Source organism: Equus asinus, chromosome 15 (assembly GCF_041296235.1).
Source record: "Equus asinus isolate D_3611 breed Donkey chromosome 15, EquAss-T2T_v2, whole genome shotgun sequence".
In the NCBI taxonomy this organism is placed as follows: Eukaryota; Metazoa; Chordata; class Mammalia; order Perissodactyla; family Equidae; genus Equus; species Equus asinus.
This window is the reverse complement of record NC_091804.1, coordinates 15,524,843-15,547,608: the sequence shown is the minus strand read 5'-3', so window position 1 is coordinate 15,547,608 and position 22,766 is coordinate 15,524,843. Positions and strand designations below refer to the sequence as shown.

Genomic DNA, 22,766 nt, shown 5'->3' with positions numbered 1-22,766 from the left:
TTGGCACGCGGCTGCAGCACAGTAAGTGATGGGAGAGATGCTGGCAAATTAGGTGAAGTAGTCAGGATCCAGGACACCTTGGCCATGATGAGTCGTCAGGATTTTATGCCAAAGGCGATGGATGTCTTTGGAAGATATGCTTCAAGATGTGAAAGGATATGACATATGTTTTGAAAAGGTCAACCTAACCACTATGTGGAGAGTTGACTCTGGTCAATTTTGCTAAAGGTATGTAGAGAATTGACTCTGAGCCTCAGGAAGGCACACCTTGGGGAGAGCAGTTAGGTGGCAAGGTTGAGCCTAGAGTAGAGATGGTGAGACATGGTTGGGATGAATTTCAGAGATGAAGCTGACAGAATTTGATGATGGATTGGATGTGAAGTGCGAAGAAACAAGTCAGGGTGACTCACAGGTTACTGGATGAGCCATTGGGGAGTGATGGTGCTTTTGTGGAGATTGCGTTTCAGCTGTCTGTAACACTGTTCCCCAGACTCCAGCGTGGCTCCCTCTCCCCTCCTGCATGTCTGTACTCACATGTCACCTTCGCAACTGGGCCTTCCGTGACCAGCCTACTTCAAGTCGCACTGCCGCTCCATTTCCCTCTCATGATTTACTTTCATCTGTGGCATGTGTCCCCATCTAATGTATTATCTACTTCACTTACTAATTTTGTTTATTGTCTTCTAGAATGTACACACCATGATAGGATGTACTTTTGTTTGTTTTGTCCATGCTTTTAGGTTCATTGTGCCTGGAACACTGTCTGGCACATAGCAGGTGACTAATAAATATTTGTGGAATGTATGGATGAATGAATGGATGGAATCCTAGGGAAGGAGAATCAAGAATTCTATCAAGATGCCTACTAAATACCCAAGTGGAAATGTCTAGTATGTCATCACCTATATGATTAAATAAGATAAGGCCTATGCGATGACTAGTGTCTTGGCTACCACTTATGGTAATGATTATCATTTCAAGTTTTGTTATTCTACTTCTAAGCCCACCACATCCACCTCTTACTATGTTTTGGTTGAAATTATCTAAGACCTGTAATTCTTAGTTCTGTGGGTATGTGGTTGGGTAGAGGGTGGTGAGGGAAGTCGGTACAGCCAAATTTTGTCCTTTAGCAGCCACTCACCACTGTCACACAAATAAACACTTGCAGAGATCTCCTACTTCCTTCACAGGCTCTCATCTTTGTGCTGAGAATTAATTTCCATCTATGTTCAAGGACCGTAATCAAGCAGGGGCAGTAATCAGAATGATGTGTACAGCAAAATCAAAGCTTTTTACATCAAAATCAAAACCGCACAGTAAATTATAGGAATATGTGTTATGGTTTAATCAATGACTCTGATGTTGCGTACATGATTGATGCTAAGAGAATCACAGATTTGGTTTAAAAGTGGCCAAGAGGAACATACTATGAATTTATCTCATAAAACTTAGTATTTACGACTTACTTTTGCTGTATGTCTCACCATTCTGTACCCAGCAGTGTTAAGTAGATTCCTGTCTTTGCTGTGAATTGTGAGTGAAAGGTTTGGGGTGATTATTTTGTTTCTTTCAGAGAAGTGAAATAATTGTTAGTTTGCTTGGTGGCATTATTTGTTTTTTTTTATCTTCACAAATTACAGAGTTGATTTTTTACCTCCCTCCCCCATCCTTAATAATAGAGTCAAAGAGTAGGTTTATCTTTTAAGGGATGTATTTTCTGCTTTTAATAAGCACACAAGTTATGTGAGGAAAAGTAAATAAATTTTAATATAAAAGAAAATATTTAACATGCATACAAAGGGAAAAAAATCCTTTTACCTTCTTTACCTAAGGCAGATTTTACCCAAAATTGTTCTTGGACTTCAGTAGAGATGGGTTTTTTAATCTACCACTCTTTTTTAGAAGAACATATTTTATCTACACACGGTCTCCACCTTCAAAAGGGCCTCCTAATGAAGTCATGCTTCTTCGCAAATGTACTAAGAGAGTCCAAGCAGAGAGAAAGTTCAAGTGTGGAGCACCGTCCACTGTCATTCAGAGTCTATGTCTGTGTGGGACGCAGCACGTTCAATGGGAGTAACAAGAGCTTTCCAGGCATCACCTTGACCCTGTGTCTCACCTCCACCACTTACCGGCTCTTCTTAGTTGTTGTCGGTATATACTTCCTAATCTGTTCTTCTCCATGAACGTGTCCCCCAGAAAGCTGCAGTGATTCTCAGTGCTTCTCTTGTCTTTACCCTACATCGTGTCAGTTAACATAGATATCATCTCATTAATCGTGTTCTCTTTTCTGTCCACACTTCCAATGCTTAGGTCTTCAGTATCTTTCATCTGGACCACAGTGATGACTTCCTTAGCAGACTCACCTCACGGATTTCCTACCATCCATCCATCTTCTATCCTGCTGCTGGAATAACATTTCAAAAATCCACATTAAATCCTATTTGTCTCATATTTAAAATTTTCACTATTGCCCATAACTAGAGGGTAAATTTATAAACTTGTGAGTTTGTCATTTAATGCCCTTCATGATCTTCTCAGCCTCTTTGTTCAGTCACCTCGTGCTTATGTTCCCAAGTAAACACACACACCCACACACACATTCACACACCCTACACCCTGCCCTCCAGGCATACTCACAGGCATCCCTCACATGCCATCCTGTCCATAACTCTCAGTGCGTTTACTCTTGTAAAATTTCCCCCTCCATCCTCTTATTGGATTACTTTATAAGGTTGTTTTTAAGATGTACTTGGGGAAAGAAATGAAGACTACACAAATGAGAATAAACAGAGGCTATTTCTTTAGAACTTGCAAGGGAGTCAGCCACCATCATTTGCCTTTGGCAGAGACTCAAAGGCAGGCAGTGACTAGGAAACCTTTATAGTGAAACAAAGGGAGGCTTCTGGTGTGCTATGATTGGAGGTTGTTGGCATGGGGAAACTGGAGTGGGGCTAACTAGAAATAGGCACCTGATGCGGTTGGTTTGGGAAACATACTCAGCTTTCTTTGGCTGGTCCTGAGTCAATATGAGTGTAGGGAGCAAAAATAGGGAAAGTAGAAGTCATTGACCAAATCACTGTTTGGGGCCGATTGATGCAAAGGTTGTGGTTTTGCTTCCTGGTCTGGTTGCTGGAGAGGTTGTGGTTTGGTTTCTGGCTGGTTACTGTAGAGATCATGGTCAGAGTTCTGTTGTCACATATGGTCCATTGTCCATTTGTATATTCAGTTTCTCATGGCCAATTAATATTTGTTGAACGAGTAAATGAACATTTCATCTTAGTAAGTGTTCATTCCCTCTGCTTCCACCTTAATGATAAAATTCTGATGTCCCAGCTTCTTTATCTCTCAACAAATTATATGTCCCTTTCTTAATGTATGGAAAAGGGAGCTTCCACATAGGTGTATAAGTGCTGATTTCAGGAGAAAGCAGATTATTCCCTTGCCCAAAGATATTCCTTAAGCCTTTACTCTTAAACATTATGCTCTACCACCACCCTTAGATAAACAGAAACTTGGGAGCATGCATTCTCTCATTTTTGACAATCCATTCCTATTGCATATCCAATTTGGCCCGTTTACCTTATTTATATTACATGTCTGTGATGAAAAACTTTTGGGGTTGTAATTCCAGACTCTTATGTAAGTTCTTCCTCTACACTTAAAGAAACTGACCTTCAAAACTAACTTTTTCCTCTTAAAAACAGTAACAATAACATGCCATCCATTCCAGAAAATATATCATGCAGATGAATGAAATAATGTTTGCACAGAGCTTGACACTCTACCAAATATTCTAATAACATGATGTCTATGCTATGAAGTGTTTAGATTCTATTTTCAATAGAATTAAAAGCCAATGTAGGATAAAATTGCTTGTCATGCTTTTTTTATATGGAGGCATAAGGGGACGTTGATGCCATTAGATAATTTAACAGCTGAGTTCTAGTAAAGTCTCTGAAGAATGTGATTGGTTTGGAAGGGAGGAGGTGATGGTGGTGTTTATTCATATCTGTCTTTGTAGAAAAACAATGGGCTACAATGTGAACCAAAAAACACTTATGCAGCTAAATTACAGAAATCTGTCTACTCATCTCCGAGGGAAAGTTTTGGCTAAGCAAGTTAATTTTGTCTTCAAGCATTTGCATAGTAATTGTATTGGGCTTGACTGTGCATCTGCATGGAAATTATTTTTTTCTTTCAATCATATTCTTTGGACAGGGATTAATATAGTTCGTGGAGAATGATCATATAATAAATTATTGATGTTGAGTGTCTAATTACTTTTGTGGTTTGGTCCTTTGTAACTTGATGCCTAAGATTCTAGTCTGCAATGTGTTTACTGCCTTTATTGTTGATATCAGATAATAGGCACTTGAGTTTTATGTATGGGCTTGGTGAGGGGTACTAGTGAATGTCCTCATATAGTATAGGTCTTCAAATGTTGTTAAAGAATGATAATTAAATATACTTGATATAAAAGAGTCTTGTGATGTTATTTAAACTGACATTTTTAATGTGACTGTTGTGATGCTCATGAAAAATGTAACCATGTAAATTATCTAACGGAATTGTTGTAGGAACCTCAGGTGACCTGAGGTCAGTGAAACCATGGCATGCCATGATCCGCCATGGAGGCCACGACATTCTTTATTTCCCCACTGTATCCAAGGTCATTTCACAAATCACCACTTTGCATGGCACAACCATCAGGGTTTCTAGAAATTACCTGGAGGTGGTGAATGAGATGTGGTCAAGTTACTGTGTAATATCTTCCCCCCAAAAGATGAATGTCAATATGTGACAACTGAAAATGTGCTCACATTACACCAATTTCAGTGGTAATTTTTAGCTCAGAAATTGTTTGTGAACTAATGTTTCATCTTCCTGAACCAGTTTGGTCTCTGTACATGGAAAAGACTTATTTTTGCAGATCTGAGGACTTGTTCTTCTTTGTTAATTAAAAAATGGTAGAAATGATTCTACTAAACTCAAGATTGGAATGAGGCAGTGACAGAAATATTAACAGGGTGAGCTCTGTTTCCTGGTACCTTCTTGAATCCTTCTTAGTAGTTCACAGCATTTTTCTAGACTTCTTGTCTACAGTTACATATTGACATCATCCAGTATCAATCAAGAGGACTTCACTACTTTCCTGGCATTCGCATAAGAGCTGGGAAGTCATCCTCTTACACAGGGCTTAGAATATCGTTTTTAGGTACGTGACCATATGCTTGCTGACACTCAGTGTACCTGCCTTAAGTGCACACCATTCAAAGCTTTGTGAACTCTTGTGGATTATTCTGTCTGCTCAAGGTTCACTGGAAACACTCTCTCTTCCCAAACATTTATCAAAACATAAGGTGAATGCATTATTAGTGCTAATCACTGTTCAGAATTCTCTGTCTAAAAGAAGTATTTACTTTAACCAATGCGAAGTCTCTGTGTGATGTCTTGCATATAGGTCATCCATATTTGAGGACCATTATCTTTATTATTGACCTTTTAGTGTTTATGCTGGATGTGAAGTTCTCTATATTCTGCTAAATGTTTCTCACTGTTGCCCTCACCCACCCACCAGCCCACATATTTTATTTGATTGTGAGTGTTTTGGGAAAGCTTTTGAAGGTTTTTCTCTAAAGCACTCTATTTAAGATTTTAATGCACATATGGATCACTGGGGGCTCTTACTGTTGTTCTGATTCAATAGGTCTAGGTTGGTGCCTGAGATTCTTCATTTCTAACTAGCTCCCAGGTGATGAGGATGATGCTGAAAGCACACTCTGAGTAGCAAGGCTCTAGAGCAGTGCTTTCTAATAGAACTTTCTGTGATGATGGACATGTTCCGTATCTGCATCATTCAAAGTGGTAGCCACTTATCACATGTGGCTATTGAGCACTTGAAATGTGGCAAGTGTAAATGAGGAGCTGAAATTTAATTTTATTGATTTTTAATTAGTTTACATTTGAATAGCTCTTTGACTACGCTAGAGGATTTATATAAGGTCTTCATGGTTCATTGGCTTACCCCAGTCCTGAGAAGGGTGGTCTCGATCTTCCAGAATCTTACATAGGGCCAAAAACATTGTGTGTGCATAGTAAATGGCTTTCCTATTATGCGGTCTAGTCTACATTTATGAGAACAGATTCATAGAACTCTCATATAACAAAAAGATTTGATGTGAAAGATATAACACATGGTGGGTAGGTAGTTCTGCCTCCACCAATTACAGGATAATTTCTGACAAGTCACTTAATCCCTCTAAGCATCAATTTCCTCATCTCAAAATAGCAATCATGATTATGGTAATACCTACTGCACAGAGTTGCTGTGTTATTCACATGAAATTTTTGCCAAATCAGTTTTTCAAGTGGTAGTTGCTCTGCAAATACTAGTTTTTGTTATGTCAGCATGTGTTCTTTCCCTCCCTTAAATATTTATATTTTTCTGGAAACAATATAGAAAGATGCCTTACATGGACAAAATTGCACTCTAATTGGGAGGATTAAATAATAACACAAAACCATGTGCAGTTCTATTTCTTTCCTCAGGTAGAGAAAACAGTTCTGATGGTCAAGGAGGAAGCCTGTAGCAAGTTTCTTTTATGTTATTGCATTGCATTTTATTTTATGTGGAAATTAACATAATATTTTTGGTTTGCGATTTTGCATTGTTTGATGGAACTCTCTCATAAAATTGTCATAAATGTTTTGCTAAGTCTGATAGGAATTGCATAAACTCATCTCGTCTTAAAAATACCCCATTCCAACTTGCCAAATACCTAATTCCCCCCTTGTTTATAGTGATAAAACAAATAAAGAACATATTTTATTTTTGTTTTTCTTAAATAGATTTGTTTTGGGATAGCCTGGGTTTTTTTTTTTTCATTTCCTCCATGTAATAGATATATAATGTAAAATATATTAAAATTTATCTTTATATGTAAGTCTCTATATAAAAATATATGCATAGCATAATAATGTATAATATAATATAAAATGTATATATTAATCACAAGCATTGCCTGCTTCATGAGCATAAGAAAAATCACAAGAGCTAACATTTAGCACGTTTGCAAAGGACTATTCTAAATGCTTTTCGTGTGTAAGCTCATTGAGTTGTCACTGAGACTGAATGAGGCTTTAAGCTCTTTTACTGTTTGCTGGTGTGTTGAGTTCTGGAAATATTGATAGTCTTCTCATCACTGGTGATGGCGTGGAGCAGCCATCTGATGGCCTTTGTACTATCATGATTTATAAATGGGTTGAACCGGCAGCTTCACCGCAATGATTTAAGAATGATTGATTAAGACAAATCAGGGCATTCCTGAAAGAGGACAGATTGATTTTATGTTTTCTAGTTAAAGTGTTTATAGCTTGTAATGCGGCTGTCTGCTTTTATGTATTCTTAAACAAGCACTATAGACCTTATTAAATAATTTAAATGTTTTGTTTAAAACTTGATATTGCAGAGAATTCAGCTTCCTGTTTGCATTCGTCAGTGTTTCTTTATGGACCTTTTCCCTTCATTCTAGATTATATTTTAAAGTAAATCAACCAATCTGGATAAATGTAAAGCCAACATGATACTTTCACTTTTAACCGTCTCTCGAGACTGAATCAGCGCTGTGTTCGTTCTTAGTTTCTATGGCAGGAAAACAGATCAGAGTTTAGACTGACTCTTGCCACCTCTGTTCCCTGCCTTCTCCCACACCTCCCTCCACAGTAAGACTTGGATGCCAAACACCTGATTTTTCTACTCACATCTCAGGTATGGCAGACGATGACATATGGCAGGCCAATAAGCAGGAAACAACTAGGGAGAACCTTCTTTTATGGATAAAAGACATGAATAAAATAAATGAATATGAATAAAAAGACAAAGAATCGTGAGAAGCACACCTTTCTGTGTTATTCCAACCTTGAATAAATGAGAATTGGAGGTGTGGAAACCATCTTGTGACCTTTGAGACAAAATCCACAGGATGAAATGTGAGAGCAGAAAAAATAGTTCTGCATGGCCCCTGAAAACTTGATCTCCTTAAAGCAAAAGAGGTGGTTCCATGAGGTATAAAGTGACCCAAATGGAAGTTTTTATACTATCTGAGGATTATAAGATCTTTCAAAAGTTATCTAATACCAAAATCCTCATAAGAAACCTAAATGCATCCTTATGCAAAGACTTCACCCCCTTCCGAGGTGCCACATTTCATCTCTGGGCTGTGTGTGAGGAAGAGGGCAGAATGTTTTCCTTTTAGTGACCCTGAATCTCTTTGTCGCCGTAAGTTTCCATGGATTGGTACTAACTTTTCTCTTGGATCCATCTAACCGGTTGGCCATATAAAAGGCACCCACTTATCAGAAGATCATTATGCTGAAACCCTTTAACGTCTCCATTCTCTGGTGAAAAACTCCAGTTAGTTCATTTCTTTCTTATGCACTCTAATTGCTAGGCCCCTCACTATCTTGATTTTCTTTTACAGATCGTGCTCATTTGTCTCTTTAAAGTGGGGTTTCTACAAATGGATGCATTTTGTTTTCCAGGAGCAATCTGAGCTTGTACAGAACAGCATATGAGTGTGGATGTGGGTGCGGACATATGGACATGCACGTACTTTTTTCTTTTTTTTTTTCTTAGAGGAACATTAACCCTGAGCTAACATCTGCTGCCAATCCTCCTCTTTTCGCTGGGGAAGACTGGCCCTGAGCTAACATCCGTGCCCATCTTCCTATACTTTATATGTTGGACGCCTACCACAGCATGGTGTGCCAAGCGGTGCCATGTCTGCACCGGGGATCCGAACCGTGGAACCCCTGGCCACCAAGAAGCGGAACGTGCGCACTTAACCACTGCGCCGCGTGGCTGGCCCCCATGCACAGGCTTTTAATTGTGTATTGAATATCTACTAAAATGTTTATAATACGTATAAAAGATACAAAGGGCAACAATAAAATGAGTATGCCTGTAACTACCATGAGCTTGCCCTGCCTTAGAATCCCTCTGCGTACCCCATTCTGATCCCTTCCTTTTCTTCCCCACCGATGTAACCACTGCTCTGAATCTCGTGCTTATTTTCCCCATCCTTCTCTTTAGAGTCATACGACATACCACACAGCTCTAAAAATATACTGTGTAATTCGACATGTTTTAGAATCCTTTAAAAAAGAATCATACTGAATATAAATGGAATCATATTGTATACATTCTTCTGAAATTTGATTTTTCATTCAGTAATGCTACTTGAAATTTATTTGTGCTGATGCAACTAGCTACAGTCGTTCATGTTGCACTGCTTTGTATTTGTCTCAGTTTTTCCATGTTTCTTTCTTTCTCTTTTCTTTGTTGAACTAGTTTGAAATTATACACTGTACTCTTTTTTTCTAATCTCTTGGTTACCCTAGAAATTTTAACTTGTGTACTTAATTTTTATTTAATCAAAATCTTTATGCTTCTCTTGAATAATAAAAATATGTTAAGCATTTAAGCTTCAGCTATTGTTGTCCAGTATTTAATTGTATCTTCTTTAACCACATGAAATAGACATTTTTAATGTAATCCAAGCGTATTTAAACTCACTCTCATATTCCCCAGTTTCTTGGTTCACCTCTCCTTGCATCTCTGACTTTGCATTTCGGATTCTTTTCCTTCTGCCTGGAGGGCATTCTGTAGGAATTCATCTAGTGAGGATCTGTTGTTAAACATTTCCCTTTACCCACAACTAGAAGGACGTGCAACTAAGATATACAACTGTGTACAGGGTGGGTTTGGGGAGATAAAGCAGAAAAAAAAACATTTCCCTTTTTGTTGGATGAAAATGACCTTTGCTGATCCTTTATAGTGAAAGTTAGATTCACTGGGTCTTAGTTCCAGGTTGGCACTTGTTCCTTCTCGGCACATTGACAAGAGCATCTTACTGTTTGGCACCTACGTTGCTGTTGACAAGTCAACTGTCAGCCCAATTGTTCTTCCTTTAAAGTTATCTTTTCCTCTGGCTGCTTTTAGTATTTCCACGTTGTCTTTGGTGTTCTGCAATTGTACTATAATTTCTCCAGGTGTGGGTTTCTTTTTAAGTATTCCACTCAGGATTTGTTCGATTTCCTAAATTTGAGGATTGAGTTAATCAGTTCTCAAGCCTTCACAGCTGTCATTTCTTCAGTGCCTCTTTCCCGTATCATTTCTAGGGTGTATACCAAGGAGTGGAATTCCCAGGTCATGGGTAACACTATGTTTAAACTTTAAGGGAGCTCCAGACTTTCCCTAAAGAGTTGCATCCTTTTACATTCATACCAGCAGTGTATGATGATTCCAATTTCTCCACATCCTCACCAGCACTTGTCATTATTTGTCTTTTTATTTATAGCCATTATAGTGGGTATGAAATGGTATCTCATTGTGGTTTTGATTGCATTTACCTAATCTTAGTTATGCTGAGCTTTTTTACATGTGCTTATTGGCCGTTTGTACTTCAGCTTTGGAGAAATATTTGTTCAGAGCCTTTGCTTTTATTTTTTTTTGTGATGAGGAAGATTGGCCCTGAGCTAACATCTGTGCCAATCTTCCTCTACTTTGCATGTGGGTCGCCTGCCACAGCATGGCTTGATGAGTGGTGCAGGTCTGTGCCCAGCCTCTGAACCGGCAAATCCCAGGCCACTGAAGCCTGAAGCAGAGCACACTGAACTTAACCACTGTGCCACTGGGTGGCCCCCCTTTGCTCACTTTTTTAAATTTAGTTATTTGTCTTTTTATAATTGAGTTTAAAAGTTGAGTCATATTTTTTGCACATTTGTTTGTTTTGCTCTTGTTTTGTTTTATTACCCCTTTGCTATTGGTTAAAAGCAAGGAATTGCTGAAATGACCAAAATGAAAAAAAAGGAAGGGATGAGGGGAGAGGAGAGAGAATCCGATGGTGTGGAATACTTGCAAACATGATGCCCAGGTTTCACCCATTATGAACAGGTTAGTTAGGGTTTACTAGCGCAGGGAAGGAAAAAATTTTCTTTATCTCTCTTAGGGCCCCTGGCTGGATCTGAAAATTAAACTGACAGATACAGATTAACAGGAGAAAAACATTTATTTAAGATAAATTTTATGTGACACAAGAGCCTTCATAAGAAAATGAAGACCAAAGAAACAGTTACCCTGAGTATTTTTATGCTGTCTTTGATGAAGAGTGGACAGTTCTGGAGAAATATGATAGGTCAAGGAGTAGAGTAAGTGTAGCAAACTGGGGGAAATTTGGCAAGGCCTGTTTGTTCTGGAATGTGTGGGCATCCCTTTGTCTTCAGAGCTAAGGATGCTCCTTTCTCTGGAGTGTAGGGAGGCACCTGTCATGTGAGGGTTTTATGATCTGTGTCCGGGGAGAAGAGTGGGCCAGGTACTGGGTGGGGGGAAAGGATGGGGAGGAAGGTCAGCGTGACCTTCCCGTTTCTGTTGTTTTCTCAGACTTCTTCAGTTTAAAATATTAACTATGCCAAGGTGTATTATTTTGGGGTAGCATGTTCTGAACCCCACCATTAGCTAGAAAGATGTTATGTGCAAACTCCATATTGGTTTTAATATGGTAGTTAGTTCATATCTTCTGTGCCATATTTAATATCAACATTTCCCAAATTGATCCACTGAATGTTAATAGGTGTTATAGCAAAAGAGGTTCGGTGACTTAAAGTCTGGAGAAACTTAGATTCAATAAATGCAATGCAGTATCTTAACTAAAGGGGTTCCATGAGCCTTTAATATGTAAATGAACACTGTAAATGTTTGGGAGGGAGGCCAGGCATGAATATGAAACCCCTCTTCTTTCCCCACTAATCTTTTGAGAGCTGTGTTCTACAGAACACAGTCGAAGAACATTGCTTCAGAGACATTAATTTCCCTAAAAGAAAGAATATTACCATAGGGAGCTCTGATTGTGACAATAGGACAGAGATGAAGGGATGGAGAAGCAGCAATTGATAAGCTGCCTGTTACAAAGTCAGAATTAATATTGGAAGGAACATGACATTTTATCAAATGAAAATTAACGTTAATTAAACAGAGGAAAAATCCTGGGAAGATTTGAGACAGATAGTTTGTGATTCCTCTTAGCTGGCGTGTTTATTTTTCACTAGAGTTCATAATGGACCCCCTGCTGGGTGAATTGGTTTTTGTAGGCTTCCTTTGTTGTGTATTTCAAAGAGCTCTAAATTTAACACATGCTGCTCTTCAAGGTGCAATCTTTGAACAGCCCTCCATTTATGGGCCATGTCCTGGCTGGCTAAGTTTCTCTATCTCTATTAAGTTAGAATAATAACTTCTTCAAAGGAGCCCATTTAATTCTGGCGAATCTTCTCATTTACGTAATATTTTGGTGAAGTTGATGTTTTCTCGTAAATTCATAGAGAATGGAGCTATTTCTGGAAATAGGAATTGAGAGTTTAGTTGTTCCCAGCTCTCTGCACTGCCTTCTCCAGAACCACAAAAAAACAACCTTTGCCTGTTCCCATTGCTTCGGGTTGAAGATATAAAAGATCTTTGTATTATTCCATGTTCACAATAAATGCAAAAATGATCATTTAAAAAATTTTCCCCTAAGGTTACTAGCAATGTGTTTATTAGGAAATTTAGCTCTTGTTTTTTGGCGAAGTAGTTGAACTTTCATTGCAAGGCAAATTAAGCATAGATAACTTGATTGTAAAGATATTATTATTTGCAAACCTTTGTGGAACTAATTTAGACCTAATTAAATCAGTACATATAACTCAAAAGAAGGGTCTTTTTCTTTCATTGTTATTTTATTTTATTATTCATTTTATTTTTTTGCCTATAGTACCAGTGATGGGGTTCTTGTGGTTACCTAGTTTAATTATTAAGTAGAAGGCTGATGATGCATAAGCCAATCCCTGATATAACAGTTAAAACCATCTCACCCAGCCAAACTGATGTGATAAAATGTAGTCCAACCCCAGATATACCATCATTCTATCTAGTGACTCTCTTTAGAGTGGAAAAGTTCTCTTCATCTTTATCTTATAGTGATCACTCAAGTATCTTAGAAAATTGGAGAATGAAGAATCTAAGTGCTAGATTATAAAGACCTGAGGTACAAGAGGGACAAGGAGAGGGGCCATCTTCCTCTCTCGTGTTAGATGATGTAAAAAATAAACCCCCAACTCTCCATAGCTTAACGCTATATAGAAGTTTGTTTTGTTGTTGACAAAATGCTCCTTATGTTGGACTATTCCCCTTTAAGCCATGATTTACAGACCCAGGATCTTTCAGTGTTGTAGGCCCATCATCCTCAGATTGGGACTTCCAGCTGACCCTGCTAGGCTGCATCAAGTCAGAGGGAGAAAGAGCTGGGAGGATCACCAGTGGAAGGTGTAGCGGAGGAAGAACTATTCCTTTACCTTCTATGTTCTTCTGGCTGGCCTAAGAATTAAATTGACACGAGACAAAATAACAAGAGAAAATCAAACAAAGTTTAATAACAGGTATACATGGGAGAAACCCAGGGAAACTGAGTAACTTGCCAAAATGGTGGAAGCCACCACCTTAAATACCATCTTCAGCTAAAGACAAAGGAGGATGTTGGGGGTAGTGGTTTGGGACTTCAAAGGAGAAGAAGGAAATTTACATGGAGATACAAAAGCAAATGTTTAGTAAACAATGTTTGTTGGATCATTTATAGACAATGTGACCCGAGAGAGAAAAAGGGGCTCAGCAAGGATCCTCCTGTCCCCCACACTAGTTTATATTCTATTATAGTTATCTGATGGTATTAGCTCCTTCCTGAAACAGGGCTTCTATCTTAAATTCTTTTAGGCAGTTAGGGGGAAGCTCAAAGTTTCTTTTGGAGTCTTTTGTCCTTAAACATAATCAAGCCAAAGAGACACATTTTGGGATGGCCAATTCTGATCTCCCACAAAAGTCTTTGTGAACATAGAGTTTAGCTCTTTTTTCCCCTGGCTGGAAGTCAGCCACATGGCCGCATCTTACTTCTGGGACATGTAGTCTGCCATATACCTAAAAGAGGGAAATGGGTTGTTTTGAATATGTAGGTGTCTCTGCCATATACAGCTGGATATTTGCTTTTTTATGTTTATGATGTTAAAATTAATCCGAGTAATGAAATGGAGTTAGTTATCCCAAAGGAAACAAAATTACGCATACACATTAATTATACACTTAAATCCCAGCTTAATAATTAATATATCAGCATTTTAAGTAATTTCCTTAATGAGTTCTCTTCAAATTATTTCGAAGATGTTTTGGGCATTTCTGGAAGGGAAACTTTATTGAGCAAAGGATCTGTTCTCAAGTTACAAAACAAATAACTAGCTCATATTTGTATCTCCCAAATCTCCTTGCAACATCAGAGCAAGGAGCTAAGCGTCACACATAGCTGGAAAATGGATTTTGACAGCCCAGCCTTGTGAGTTATCATTTCTACAGGTACCATTAGCATGAAGCTCAAGCTGCCTGCCATATATGCTAATGGGAAGTAAATATCCATTCAAGCTCCCTGGCCTCCTTTTTGAAATAGAATATGACATCATGTGATTGGTTTTGTCTGAACTACTCAGTGAGCGAAAATGTGATTCAGAGAAGTTATGGCATGATGTCATTATTCCCGAAGCAGATTCTCAGGGAGGCTGGGCACTCAGCCGCCTGATTCTTGGAGCCAGCAGCCATACACAAACCTGGTGCCGAACTTTAATCTCATTTGTACAATATAGTGAATTTCTTCTCAAATGGCAACACGGTGGGTTATTTTTAAAAACAGGAAATGATCTTGTGCTCCAGACCACCACTGATGCCTCTAAGAGAACTTGTGGAATTAAGGAATTGTCTGCTATGGTCTTGAGTCCATTGGTCTCTTATCTGAGCACATGTTGTAGATGAGGCAGAGATATCATTACGGCCTTCAGCTCATTCCCAATCCCAAGTGGCAAAGAGAGGCAGGACTTGGATGTTATTTTATTTGCTTATTTATTTATTTAGCAAATATGGCCACCTACTATGTGCCCGGTAGTGATCTAGGTGCTGGAGACATACTCATGAATAAATAAAAATCCTCTTCTTATAGATAATAAGCAAACAAAAATATAATCTAATGCCAAGTAGTATCATGAGAAAAGATAAGGCAGATGAAGTACTAGAGAGGAATGGGGGAAGGGCACGTCATGGAAAGGGTGTTCTGAGAATATGACATGTGAGTAGAGACCTGAATGAAGTAAGGGAGAAAATCGTGTGGAAATCTGGTGGAAGAAGCTTACACATGGAGGGAACAGCAGGGGCAAAGGCCCTGGGTTGTGAGTATGATTGACAAGTTTAAAGATCAGCAAAGAATGAATGAGAGGGAGAGTGGTAGGGAATATGGTTGGGGCAGAAGTAAAATCGGCAGGGCGCTGCTATCCACCATCATAAGGGATTATCTACAGACCCATAAAGCTGCCCTATTTGGGGTTTCCCACCCATGCTTGAGCACCAGGACAGATGACACTTTGTAGTCCTTGGGCTCTGTCTGCATTTGGGCTGGGGACTGCAATTTGCCATTTCTGGGCCTTGGGTGATTGGCAAAGGTTGAGAGGTCCCAGGTTGCAGGCAATGGGGAGGTGCATCTCCCGTAAAGAATTTTAAAACCATTGTAAGTGTGACCAAAATTGGCCTACTTTTTATTATCATAATGCTTAAACAATTTCAGTGATACAATACTCTTCCTCACGGGGCCAGACTACCTTCATCCCCCTACATCCCTTGGTACAACACTGCTTTTGCCTGAAGTTTCCGAGGCATAATACACATTCACTAACACAAAAGCCTCCAGATATCTAGTAATAATATGCATTTGTCAAAAAAAGAAGATGGCTATACACACAGGCAGCATAAATACATATTCTTTAGCATATTTAGCAAGAACATATCATTGAGTATATGAATGTAAAATGGAGCAGTATATTTGCAGTCAAAAAATCCTACATGGAAAATGGTAAATTATTAAGATAGAGAAACTAATATTACTCCATACCTGTGATATGCCAGAAAGGTTTTTTTCATACATTTTATTCATTTGTTCCAAAACCATTTTATGAGGCTGACTCCGTGCAACTGAAGATATAATGTAGAACAAAAGGGACGTGCTTGCAACAAACCACAAAGTGTGGCATGACTATTCCAATTTTACAAACAAGAGAACTGAGTCGTGGAGGCGTTCAGCCTGTGCTCAGTCATACAGCTGGTAAGAAAGAGCTGGAACTCAAATGCAATTTTTTTCTACACCTTTCTCTTGTTTGAAAAAACAAAAACAAGTTCAGATACTTGCATAATTTTTAATTTTTTGGAGATAATTTTAAAATATTTCTATCCACGTGGACTGACTTGGATGGGGGTACTGCATCTAAGATGCTATAATTAATATCTGGTTCAGGAGCAAAATTTGTATGCAGTATATAAAAAATGATTAATAGGATAATCCAATGCAATGTAGAATCTGGGAACACAGAATTAATAAATACTGGGGTAATTGGTGGAGAATATATGATCTTTTCTTTAAGTACAAGTTTTCATTCCACCCGTGGTAGGTTGTATTAATGATTCTATGACTTGCAGTCATGCATCTGGCTGCTTCTCCACACCTCTGCAGGAACGGTATCTAACACAATGTCACATTCCACTGCTTCTCAAATTTTAAGATGCTTCTGAGTCTCTTGGGGATCTTGCTAAACTGCAGATTCTGATTCACAGATCTGGGGAGGGCCCGCAATTCTGCGTTTCTAACAAGCTCCAGGTGATGCAGCTACTACTGGTCTGTGGGCCACACTTTGAGTTTAAGGCCATTTCTGGCACAAGCCAGAAGCTGTCTTGAGCCCCATCCCAACTACTGGTTAGTTTTGAGAGTGTTTGCTGGGCCCACCTTCCAGTAGAGCAACTTACAGGATTTGAAGAAGGTATAGAATGATGATAGAAGAGATGAAAGAAATAAAAGTGTTACAGTGGATTCTGCACCCTATTTCTAAAGAAATCACAGACCCATAATTTACTCCTTGTTAAGCAGGTCAGCCTGATTCGACACAGCTGGTCTGAAGATGCACACCTTCACACAGCAAAGCTGTTGATCCCCTTGAGGAATGAGTATTTTGCTCTTTGGTGTAACCTCAGTTTTACTTTGCTGAAACAAAACAAAAAGAATCCAGCAGTGCATTTCCTCATATTATTCATTCTGGCCGGATGCTAATGTTAATTTTCTTAAGTGCTTGGGCCACTGTATTAAAATTATCCCTTTTATCAAATGGTTTAATGTGAATCTTTTGAAAGCGTGAAAGAGAATTTCTTCATTAGAGCATTGCCTCTGAAAGTTTAATGAGCACACAAATCACCTTAGAATCTTATTAAAAATATGAATTCTGATTCAGTGAGTCTTGGGTGGTGGCTGAAATTTTGCATTTCTTAAAAGCTCCTAGGTGAGGCTGGTTCTGCAGATCCTTGGGCCACTTTGAGTAGAGAGGACTTAGAACGTTTGATCTTGCCTTGCATTAAGATGACACTCGTGTGTGTGTGTGTGTGTGTGTGTGTGTGTGTGTGTGTGTGTGTGTGTAGTTCAAAGTAGTGAGGAAGTTATATATTGACAAATAACCTGAAGTGATGGAAGGGAGGCATTCACCTCATGACCTAGGCCAGTCATCAAAGATTCCACAATCACATTATTTCCTCACCGTGAAAGACTATTCAAACATCAGCTGTTTAATACAGGATTTTTGCCAGTAAGAGGATGATCCATTCCGGTTTTTCTAAAATCAGGCTGTATTTTAGATCACTCGGCAGGTTTGAAGAGCGTAGATGTTCAGAGCCCACCCTAGACCGACTGAATCTTTGGGCATGGATCTAATGAGTAATCTCTAGACGAGCAGCCTCAGCCGCACAGGCAGGCTTATCAGACATATAGACTCTCAGGCCCCATCCAGATCTTCTGAATTCAAATCTACAGCTTAGAAAGACCCCCAAGCGTTCCAGCGCAATTTCAATTTCGAGAGACACTACGAAGTGGGAGGCAAACTGGATAGTTGCCACAGCAACAGAATTGTTAGGTATTAAATGGCTCCTTTCCTGTTTAGTAGTTTGGGCCTCTCCCTGATATTAGAACCAAAGGAAGACAGACAGACAGACAGGCCCATCCAATGCCTGCTACATTGACTGAACTTCCGGGATGGAATAAAAGAACAGGGAAAAGACACAGAAAATGTATCCAGTTCCATGTCATGACTGCTCGACATCAGCAGTTCTGTCTCTCTAGCTTCTCTTTATTGTGATTTTTCTTCAACTTTTCCCCAGAAAGTTTCATTGCTTGCTTCCAGCTTTAAATCTATTGAGTAAAAGTTTATCTGCAGGAAACTGAATTGGGTATTCAAGTCTAGAATTGCTTGACCATAGAGACAGCTGTGTTCACACTCTTGTTACCTTGTGGTGACACATCCTTATCCCCGGGTGAAAAACTCCAGCAAAGGGACAAACGATCTAGCGTTTATCGAGGAAATGCTTTGTGCCACCATCATGACAAATGTAAAGGGTTACTTGCTCGAAACTTGAAGATACATGTACTTAACTCAGAAATAATACACAAATGCTGCATTATTAAATTCTGAAGTAGTGAAAACGCTTAAAGTAAGGTCTTAACAGTGGGGCATAGATAGTCTGAGCAAAAAAAGAAGAAAAAGTATTTCAAGAAGGGAGATGTCAGTTTGAGATGAGGCTTCATAGAGCGAATGGAACTTGAGCTGAGTATATATAAGATGTGGGGCATTCCATTTAGAGGCAACATCTTGGAAAAAGGCAAAAAAATTAAATAGCACAAAGATGAAAGGAAACAAATAATATAAGGGCTTGCTCTTAAACATGCAATGCTATTTTATAGCTTACATTTTTAATTTTGGGCATAGAACTTTACATATGTTGGGGAAATTGTAGCAGTTTTTCTAATTCTTATTAAGGAAGGTAGTTAGTTCTGGAAATAAACATATTTTAAATAGTTATAATTTTCATTATTTTTTCCTCAAGGGTATGGCTTATGATGTTTCCTGGTAATTTTTGCTAACTTCATGATGGAATGCATAAAGGTTTTATGAAATAATTATTCTGAATAAAGTTTTCCTGCTAATATAATCTAAAAGCTGCAAAGTGTTCATTTGAGCAGGTTCTTTGCATAAATTAAAAATGCTCAAAATTGCTTGGACGCTATGTACTGCTGTTTCATGAGTTTCATTCTATTATACTTGTAAAATCTTCACCATGTGGTTTATAGAGCCAATTTTGCATTCTGGCAGTTATGCCTAATTCTTTTCATAAATGCTATTTGGAATTTCTGTTGTCATTAACTTTTGAATGCGGGAAACAGGATTTATGACTCCAATATAAATAAATATTCTCTATTTTTAGGTGATAATGTTGAAGTGTTAATAAGAAATGCATGTATTCAAAATAGTGCAGAATGATATGCCCAATAAATTCACATATTTGTTTACTTTTTATTATCTACTCTGCTTGTTCATTTATTTTACCTTATCTGCTTTAGAATGCTAATTGATAACAAATTATATCAATATAGAATAAATGTAGGCCATCAAATTATTCATTTGAATGTGAACATTTTTATTTAGTGTATAGAGAAATGCAGTGTAATCTCAACAATGAGATAGTGCTGGAACATATTTCAGAAGATACAATATTTCTAAAACTCACAAGAACTTGTAAAACACTGGCTTACATGAAGTAATTTTCATGCTATGTAAGCTTTGATATTGCAAAATCTATGCCTATTAACTCACACTGGAAAGTTGCAGAAGGATATTGGTTGTGTATTGGATCTCACCTTCCACTAATAGAGAACATTATAGAATATACAAATCTTACTTGCCTGCAGACTCCTTTACAACAGAGCCATATATTAATTCACTTTCATTTCCCTACCACCCATGTAGTGTTATGTGTTCACAATTCTTCATTTGCTCTCCTTCTTTGCTATGGTTGAATGTGAGTAGAGTAAACAATAGTAGACCCAACAATAGTACATGTCCTGCAGACATCAGTCAGTATCCACAAAGCACCTTCCATGCTGTCATGTTTAGTTCTGGAACTTCTGTGTATAGGCATCCCCTGAGCTGAGCTCTAGCATATGATGGTGGTGGTGAAATATCTAGACATTGGTGTCTAGAGGTTTTCTGAGTAGTGGGACAGTAGCCAAGAAATAGAGGAGAAATTGACCAGGCCAGCACCTTTCCCACCTCTGGAGTCTCCAGGTAGTGGTTCCAACTAGTTCAGAGATACAGAGGTGCAGCCTTAGGACGTGGCTTCCCAGGCCAGCAGGGTCAAGCGCTCCCCAAAGATTCCACAAGACTGACTTGGTGCCTGAGTGGGGAAAATCAGGGTCTTGTCCAATGCCCAGGCTGGGCAGAGAAAATTAGGGATGTGATGAAACTTATATCCAGTAGTACAAAATGAACAGGAAAACACCAACACCAGTTTGGTTGACAATTGGTAGTTCAAGAAATGAAAAAAAGGATAAGAAACAGACTTGAAGGCCTGGGAAAAGATCAGTCCTGAGACTGGGCAGGGGGAAAGGGGAATGAGCTGTTCTGAAGGAGATCTCTGAGAAAGGGATCTTTATCCCTGAGTAGGTGCTGTCTCGCATCTGCCTGCAATTTTTAGGTAGTTTTGGAGCAGACAGATTACAGCCTTTGGGTGCGGCCTGTGTCACAAAGAGGGTTCCATGTTGGCTGATAACCGCCAGAGAAGGGTGAGTTTCCTATTAAATCTTCCAAATTCTAACCAAGTAACCCCAGGGAATCTGCCAGCGGCTGAAGGTGAAGACTAGAGTGCCAGCTGAGAACCACGTTACAGACTGAGCAGTGAAGCTGGCTTTGACGGAAGTGAAATAGGAGACATAAAACTGCCTCTCAGTTTTGAGAACTGAAATTGAGAGTTTAGTATAGCATATAGACAAATTTTAAATGCATTTGTTATTTAAAAAATTAAATTGTAGTATATTAACCCCTAGTAATAAGATTTTTTTTGTTTTTCTGAGTTTTTTTGCTGAGGAAGATTTGCCCTGAGCTAACATCCATTGCTAATCTTCCTCTTTTTGCTTGAGGAACCAGGGACGCCAAAGTAGAGTTCACTGAATTTAACCACTAGTCCCTGGGGCCAGCCCCCAGTAATAAGTTTTTATACCATGTTATCACCTGACAGACAGCAGAAATCTTCATGGGCATTACTTTCTAAGTGTCTTGAGGTATCTTCTGATATGATTGCTGACAAGTTCCTAGTTAAATAAGACTAATTTGAAAATACTAATTATTGTGAATTTTTGGATAACTTCTGATACAGATATTTTATTTTGAAAATATTGTTTTTTTCTCTAAGAATAATAGCATTCAATAGCCATTTTATATTTTCTTTATAGATGATTCTTGTGTGCTATTTGTCCTGTACCTAGAAGGTAGGGCATTGGGAAGGTCAGTTGCTACTAGTTGGTGGTTGCATTTAGTTTTACTAAACTGAATGCTAAATAAACATCTCATATTTGTTCTTCCTTGGCTGTATTTAATTTAGTTCATTTTAGTTAATTTTCTCAAAACGAATCACAGACCCGCTTATGTAATGTCCTTAATTCCTATTTTGGAGGGGGCTATTTTTACACAGTAGTTGTTTTTCCCCCAGTAGACTGTGTGCCTTCTCTATTCCTCACCTGAGAATATCACATTGAACGTCAGGCAGTAGCCACCAAACAAATCAATACCTTGAATTAGTTCTTTGATCTGAAATTCACAGATAATGGAAGCAACTGAAAGTCAGTGTTTTCCGTGAACAATAGTTTCTTTGTTTTTTTACCAAAACAAAAGGAAATAGCATCTCCTTAAATATCTCTCTTTTATGAAAGAGGAAAAATTAAACATCAGAAAAACTTTCAGGCTTGGAATAAAAAACACTTAATAGTGACGTGAAACTTCATGAACATCCACAGCTTCAAGAATTATTTTAGTGTACTGTTTATTCCTAGTTTACTAAAATCTGTGGTTTTTCTACATCTCAATTTATTTTGTACCTGAAGAAAATTATTTTAAAACTGTGATTCTGTAAGCCCAGGGTAAAATTTTTGTCTTTTGTCCAGCTCGAAATTTGTGTCTTTTGTCCACAGAGTGGCATATTCATTAACCTATAGCGGTGAATAAAGAAAGACATGTCTCAAAAAATATTATTGAAAGTAATAAGGGCAATATTTTCAAAATTATCTAACTGTCTGGTCAAGCCCATACAGTGTCAATTATAGGAAAATTACATAGAAAATGCTTGCAGTTCTCATTTTCACTCAGAAAAATAAAAAGCAATTTAATTACAAAGGACTCCATTTTATATATGGCAAAAAAAATAGATAAATACAGGCCACTTGCCAAGTCGGACTGTGTGTAATAAAGTGGGGTTTGAAAACTTATGCTCAAAACATAATCAGAGAGTCAGCGTGTGAGGCTGTTGTTAATGGCAAAGAGATGTTTTCGAGATGTAAACAGAATGGGCAGTCCTGCTTTCTTTTAACCTCTTTTTCTACTGAATCAAGGGGAGTTATTTTGGGGTGAAAAAATGGTGGTGGGAAAAAATGCAAGAGAAATTTTTTCTCCACTTATCTGATACCTTTACCCTCGCTCTATTTATTTATGGGAACAATAGCAAATGAGAAAGGCTAAACGAAGCTTAGTTGATTTACCAGGCCAGATCTGAGAGAACATTTCTCTACACCAGT

The 22,766-nt window shown here is 38.3% G+C and overlaps 1 protein-coding gene across 2 annotated transcripts in view; it reads left to right on the top strand.

Moving 5' to 3' along the window:
- PLCB1 (phospholipase C beta 1) overlaps window positions 1-22,766 on the top strand; it is a 667,363-nt gene that overhangs the window by 282,172 nt on the left and 362,425 nt on the right. The window lies entirely within an intron of this gene.